Source organism: Anastrepha ludens, unplaced genomic scaffold (genome assembly GCF_028408465.1).
Source record: "Anastrepha ludens isolate Willacy unplaced genomic scaffold, idAnaLude1.1 ptg000078l, whole genome shotgun sequence".
Taxonomy (NCBI): Eukaryota; Metazoa; Arthropoda; class Insecta; order Diptera; family Tephritidae; genus Anastrepha; species Anastrepha ludens.
Window position 1 is genome coordinate 97,501 of NW_026530048.1, and position 7,500 is coordinate 105,000.

The 7,500-nt window shown below is 30.6% G+C and overlaps 3 pseudogenes; all 3 read left to right on the forward strand.

Annotated features, from left to right (window-relative positions):
* Positions 1-2,558: 2,558 nt before the first annotated feature.
* On the forward strand, positions 2,559-4,550 carry LOC128871046 (small subunit ribosomal RNA; annotated as a pseudogene).
* Positions 4,551-5,117: 567 nt separating this feature from the next.
* LOC128871036 (5.8S ribosomal RNA) lies at positions 5,118-5,301 on the forward strand (annotated as a pseudogene).
* A 439-nt stretch (positions 5,302-5,740) lies between these two features.
* LOC128871048 (large subunit ribosomal RNA) overlaps positions 5,741-7,500 on the forward strand; it is a 4,517-nt pseudogene continuing 2,757 nt past the window's right edge.

Below are 7,500 nucleotides of genomic sequence, written 5' to 3' on the forward strand. Positions count from 1 at the left end.
TATTTAATTGAATTTTTCCCATACATTTTACACAATGTGTGGTGTGCATGGCAAAAAACACTCACGGTGAAGGCATGTGAAATATATGAAATATAATCAAATCGAATTTATATGAAACTATATTCGATTAAATGTATGAAATTAAAATTTACCACAATACATTCATATGATAAACTGAGTAAATATATAATAAAGCCATTTGAAATATATTGAATTCTATTAAGTTAGATTTTCACCATACATTTTTCACAATGCGTTGTGTACATTGTCAGAAACACTCACGGTGAAGGCAAGTGAGATATATATGAAAGAAAATCAAATCGAATTTATATGAAACTATATTCGATTAAATGTATGAAAGTAAAATTTACCACAATACATTCATATGATAAACTGAATAAATATATAAGAAAAACATTTGAAATATATTGAATTGTATTAAGTTAAATTTTGCCCATACATTTTTCACAATACGTTGTGTACATTGTCAGAAACACTCACGGTGAAGTCAAGTGAGATATATATGAAAGAAAATCAAATCGAATTTATATGAAACTATATTCGATTAAATGTATGAAAGTAAAATTTAACAAAATTTTGCCCATACATTTTTCACAATGCGTTGTGTACATTGTCAGAAACACTCACGGTGAAGGCAAGTGAGATATATGAAAGAAAATCGAATCGAATTTATATGAAACTAAATTCGATTAAATGTATGAAAGTAAAATTTAACACAATACATTCATATGATAAACTGAATAAATTATAATAAAGACATTTCAAATATATGGAAAATATCATCATATATATAATTTAGTATTTTAATATATATTTAGTTAAGTTGATGGTATTATTGAAATATATAAAATGTAATTGAATTATATGAAATCAAACTGAAATGTATTGAATTGAATTTTTCCCATACATTTTTCACAATGTGTGGTGTGCATGGCAAAAAACACTCACGGTGAAGGCATGTGAATAATATGAAAATATCAACATTTAACTAACCAATGATATTGAAGCATATAAATCGAATCATAACTATATGAAACACGAATTTGAGTTATGTTAAACTGGTGATATTGTGGATTTATTCCTAGTTTTCCATACGTTAGTTTAAATAGAAACAATTTTCGAATATGTATACATATATGAAGAATTTATATTCTATACTAACATATTATGGAATGTAACTATTGATTGTTACCTTGGCATATTGGTGTATTGTGAGATTTCATTCATAGTTTTCCATACGTTAGTTTAAATAGAAACAATTTTCGAATATATATACATATATGAAGAATTTATATTCTATACTAACATATTATGGAATGTAACTATTGATTGTTACCTTGGCATATTGGTGTATTGTGAGATTTCATTCATAGTTTTCCATACGTTAGTTTAAATAGAAACAATTTTCGAATATATATACATATATGAAGAATTTATATTCTATACTAACATATTATGGAATGTAACTATTGATTGTTACCTTGGCATATTGGTGTATTTGTGATTTTATTCATAGTTTTCCATACGTTAGTTTAAATAGAAACAATTTTCGAATATATATACATATATGAAGAATTTATATTCTATACTAACATATTATGGAATGTAACTATTGATTGTTGCCTTGGCATATTGGTGTATTTGTGATTTTATTCATAGTTTTCCATACGTTAGTTTAAATAGAAACAATTTTCGAATATATATACATATATGAAGAATTTATATTCTATACTAACATATTATGGAATGTAACCTTGGCATATTGGTGTCATTGTATTTTATTCCTGGTATTCTATAGTTAGTTTAAATAGAAATAAATTTTTGAATTCAAAATTTTATATTCTATACTAGCATTACATAGAAATTATCCTCAACTGTTTGTTTCTTGTATACATACAGGAAATTAAACAGATGAAGAAAAAAAAAAAACAAAACAAATAAAAATTATAAGAAAAACTAAATTTTAAACAAAAGAAAAAAGGAGAAATTTTTTCAATCATATATATATTTATGATTAAAAAATAGAATTATGGAATTATTAATTTCAATTCAGAGAGAAAAATTATGTAATATATGAAATTATTACATTAAAAATGCATTTGAAGAAAAAGTAAAATGTTATTAAAAATGATACATTTGAAAATTGGCAAATATTAAGAAGAAATATCGTTCTTATATTTTTATACAAAATATATATAGAGAACGAAAATTCTTTTTCATAAAAAACGGTTTTTGAATTCTGATAAGAAAAGCTAAAGGGGTCGGCGGGAGCGCACATTGAACGAAAGAAAATGAAAGAAAAACACAACAAAGAAGAAGACCAAATAAAATACAAATATTTTATACAAATAAAAGCACATTATTAATAAATAATAATAATAATAATGATGATGATGATGAGATGATACATAAATTGTGTTATTAAAATTACGTTCTATTGTATGTGCGTTTTCCCCTTTACTTTTTATATACACCGTAATTTATGAAATTTTCAAATATGAAAAACAAAGAAAAATATATAAACAAATATATATATTATTCTGGTTGATCCTGCCAGTAGTTATATGCTTGTCTCAAAGATTAAGCCATGCATGTCTAAGTACAAACAAATTAAAAGTGAAACCGCAAAAGGCTCATTATATCAGTTATGGTTCCATAGATCGTTAACAGTTACTTGGATAACTGTGGTAATTCTAGAGCTAATACATGCAATATAAACACGGACCTTATGGAACGTGTGCTTTTATTAGACTAAAACCAAGCGATCATTTGATCGTTAAATTGGTTGAACTCTAGATAACTTGCAGATCGTATGGTCCCGTACCGACGACAGATCTTTCAAATGTCTGCCCTATCAACTTTTGATGGTAGTATCTAGGACTACCATGGTTGCAACGGGTAACGGGGAATCAGGGTTCGATTCCGGAGAGGGAGCCTGAGAAACGGCTACCACATCTAAGGAAGGCAGCAGGCGCGTAAATTACCCACTCCCAGTTCGGGGAGGTAGTGACGAAAAATAACAATACAGGACTCATATCCGAGGCCCTGTAATTGGAATGAGTACACTTTAAATCCTTTAACAAGGACCTATTGGAGGGCAAGTCTGGTGCCAGCAGCCGCGGTAATTCCAGCTCCAATAGCGTATATTAAAGTTGTTGCGGTTAAAACGTTCGTAGTTGAATTTGTGCTTCATACGGGTAGTACAACTATATATTGTGGTATGTACATTACCTTATGTATGTAAGCGTATTACCGGTGGAGTTCTTATATATAATTAATACAATGTATTTTTTATATATTCCTCCTATTTAAACCTACTTCAGTGCTCTTCATCGAGTGTTGTTGTGGGCCGGTACAATTACTTTGAACAAATTAGAGTGCTTAAAGCAGGCTCCAAATGCCTGAATATTTTGTGCATGGAATAATGAAATAAGACCTCTGTTCTACTTTCATTGGTTTTTAGATCAAGAGGTAATGATTAATAGAAGCAGTTTGGGGGCATTAGTATTACGACGCGAGTTCTTGGACCGTCGTAAGGACTAACTTAAGCGAAAGCATTTGCCAAAGATGTTTTCATTAATCAAGAACGAAAGTTAGAGGTTCGAAGGCGATCAGATACCGCCCTAGTTCTAACCATAAACGATGCCAGCTAGCAATTGGGTGTAGCTACTACTATGGCTCTCTCAGTCGCTTCCCCGGGAAACCAAAGCTTTTGGGCTCCGGGGGAAGTATGGTTGCAAAGCTGAAACTTAAAGGAATTGACGGAAGGGCACCACCAGGAGTGGAGCCTGCGGCTTAATTTGACTCAACACGGAAAAACTTACCAGGTCCGAACATAAGCGTGTAAGACAGATTGATAGCTCTTTCCTCGAATCTATGGGTGGTGGTGCATGGCCGTTCTTAGTTCGTGGAGTGATTTGTCTGGTTAATTCCGATAACGAACGAGACTCAAATATATTTAAATAGATGCTTTCAGGATTATGATGTTGAAACTTATATAGCCTTCTTTCATGCGTACATCTTGAATGTACAAGTGTTTGAATGTGTTTATATAAGTGGAGTCGTACCTGTTGGTTTTGTCCATTATAAGGACACTAGCTTCTTAAATGGACAAATTGCGTCTAGCAGTAACGAGATTGAGCAATAACAGGTCTGTGATGCCCTTAGATGTCCTGGGCTGCACGCGCGCTACAATGAAAGTATCAACGTGTATTTCCTAGACCGAGAGGTCCGGGTAAACCGCTGAACCACTTTCATGCTTGGGATTGTGAACTGAAACTGTTCACATGGAACTTGGAAATTCCCAGTAAGTGCGAGTTATTAACTCGCATTGATTAAGTCCCTGCCCTTTGTACACACCGCCCGTCGCTACTACCGATTGAATTATTTAGTGAGGTCTCCGGACGTGATCACTGTGACGCCTCGTGTGTCACGGTTTGTTTCGGCAAAAGTTGACCGAACTTGATTATTTAGAGGAAGTAAAAAGTCGTAACAAGGTTTCCGTAGGTGAACCTGCGGAAGGATCATTATTGTGTTCCATATCCGTAAGAAAAACAAACAATGCCAAAACAAATAAAAACAAAAACAAACAAAAGAAAAAAAGAAAAAAAAGAAAAATTTATAATTATTTTGAATCCATATTCTTTTTATTCTTTTTCATTCAATTTGTTATCCATCAATTATATCATATTAAATATAATATGATGGTACATTTTGTAATGTTTTTTCTTATTTTTTCTTTTAAAAACCTTTAAACATGAAAATAGAAAGTTGTACTTATTATTCATTTGATTGAATGATAAGTTAATTTGTTCACAATAACAAAAGTGGTATATATTTATTATTATATTTTATATATAAATAAAATGATTAAAAAAATACAAAATATTCAAACATAATAAATACCACCACTGTATTATTGTTGAACTAAGACATTCGCAACTTAATAAAAATGTTTAGAGTTAAATATATTTGATATATATTATTGAAAGAAAATCAATTTATATTTTATTATTATTATTATTTAATTTTACTCTTTCAATTAATATATGCAAAAAAAAATTGACATTTGTTATAAATAAAAATAAATAAAAAAATACTCTAAGCGGTGGATCACTTGGCTCATGGGTCGATGAAGAACGCAGCAAACTGTGCGTCATCGTGTGAACTGCAGGACACATGAACATCGACATTTTGAAACGCATTATCGCAGTCCATGCTGTTATGTACATTAAATTAAATTTTAAAAGTACTGCTTGGACTACATATGGTTGAGGGTTGTAAGACTATGCTAAATAAGTTGCTTATTCTTTTATAAAAATAATTGAATTTAAGCAAATGTGTATATTATTGGATTTTAAATAATTCATAATATTAATAGCAAAAAAATAAAGATATATAATGAATTTTTTATTTATTAATATATTCTTAAAAAAAAAAAAATCCTCTCAAATAAAATGAAATAAAAAAAATTTTGAATCTAAGTATTCTCTTTAAAAAATTTTCATATTATTTATATATATATAAAATATTAATTTATATATGTAATTAAAGGAGGAATGTCTAGCATAAAAATTAATTTTTTTTATTCTAGAATTGCCTCATTTTACATAATTATTATTTATAATATATATTTATATAAAAGGAAAAAAGAAAAATAGAGATGAAAAGATGATATAATTATTTATTAAATTGTGAGAAGATAAAAAATATTTTAAAACAACCTCAACTCATATGGGATTACCCCCTGAATTTAAGCATATTAATGAGGGAGGAAAAGAAACTAACAAGGATTTTCTTAGTAGCGGCGAGCGAAAAGAAAATAGTTCAGCACTAAGTCACTTGTCTATATGTCAAATGTGAGATGCAGTGTATGGAATTATCTTAATATCTAGTATGAGAAATTAACGATTTAAGTCCTTCTTAAATGAGGCCATTTACCCATAGAGGGTGCCAGGCCCGTATAACGTTAATGATTACTAGAAAGATATTTCCAAAGAGTCGTGTTGCTTGATAGTGCAGCACTAAGTGGGTGGTAAACTCCATCTAAAACTAAATATAACCATGAGACCGATAGTAAACAAGTACCGTGAGGGAAAGTTGAAAAGAACTCTGAATAGAGAGTTAAATAGTACGTGAAACTGCTTAGAGGTTAAGCCCGATGAACCTGAATATCCATTATGAAAAATTCATCATTAAATAATTAAAAATAATGTGCATTTTTTTCATATAAGGACATTGTAATCTATTAACATAATAAAGTATTTATCAAAAGATCATTGGTGATATTAAGTTTATTTAAATTAATTTGCTTTTTAAGCATATTAACATAGAATAAATACTAATGATTTGATAAAGTGTTGATAGATTTTATTATATATAATGCTAAAATTCATTTTTGAATTTTACAAAAAATTTAATATCTATGATATTAATATTTATTTGTATGCATTTATATTGATTAACAATGCGAAAGATTCAGGATACCTTCGGGACCCGTCTTGAAACACGGACCAAGGAGTCTAACATATGTGCAAGTCCATTGAGTTATATTAAACTTAATGGCATAATTAACTTAACTTAAAAATATAATGGGATTAATTTTTAGTCTATTTTCTTAAATAGTCAATTAATTCAATCCCGGGGCGTTCCATATAGTTATGTATAATGATAATTTATTATTATTTATACCTCTAACTGGAGCGTACCTTGAGCATATATGCTGTGACCCGAAAGGATGGTGAACTATACTTGATCAGGTTGAAGTCAGGGGAAACCCTGATGGAAGACCGAAACAGTTCTGACGTGCAAATCGATTGTCAGAATTGAGTATAGGGGCGAAAGACCAATCGAACCATCTAGTAGCTGGTTCCCTCCGAAGTTTCCCTCAGGATAGCTGGTGCATTTAAAAATTATATAAAATAATCTTATCTGGTAAAGCGAATGATTAGAGGCCTTAGGGTCGAAACGATTTTAACCTATTCTCAAACTTTAAATGGGTAAGAACCTCACCTTTCTTGATATGAAGGTTGAGGTTATGATATAATGTGCCCAGTGGGCCACTTTTGGTAAGCAGAACTGGCGCTGTGGGATGAACCAAACGTAATGTTACGGTGCCTAAATTAACAACTCATGCAGATACCATGAAAGGCGTTGGTTGCTTAAAACAGCAGGACGGTGGACATGGAAGTCGTAATCCGCTAAGGAGTGTGTAACAACTCACCTGCCGAAGCAACTAGCCCTTAAAATGGATGGCGCTTAAGTTGTATACCTATACATTACCGCTAAAGTAGATGATTTATAAAACAATTTCGATTGATTTATAAATTTTGAAACTTTAGTGAGTAGGAGGGTACAATAGTGTGCTTAGAAGTGTTTGGCGTAAGCCTGCATGGAGCCGCTATTGGTACAGATCTTGGTGGTAGTAGCAAATAATCGAATGAGACCTTGGAGGACTGAAGTGGAGAAGGGTTTCGTGTG